This window comes from Asparagus officinalis, chromosome 4 (genome assembly GCF_001876935.1).
Source record: "Asparagus officinalis chromosome 4, Aspof.V1, whole genome shotgun sequence".
NCBI lineage: Eukaryota > Viridiplantae > Streptophyta > Magnoliopsida > Asparagales > Asparagaceae > Asparagus > Asparagus officinalis.
In genome coordinates, this window is record NC_033797.1 from 92,220,516 (window position 1) to 92,220,807 (window position 292).

A 292-nucleotide genomic window follows, 5' to 3' on the forward strand; every position below is an offset into this window, starting at 1 on the left:
CACATTCACATGCTCATTCTCACAAAGTTCATCATAAGCATGCTAGTGTGTTCAAGTGTGATCATTATGATCGGTTTGGTCATTTGGCCGAATATTGTTTTGATTTGAAAAGAAAATTACGTTTACCAAATGTTTCTAGTAGACCATATATTTTTAAATGTTATGTTTGTGATAGGTTTGGATATCTTGCAAAATTTTGTTATGATATGCAAAAAGCTTCTAAGTTACAATATGTTCCTAATAGACCATTGTTTAAGAATATTTTTCATTTGCAAAATAAATTTAAAAGACA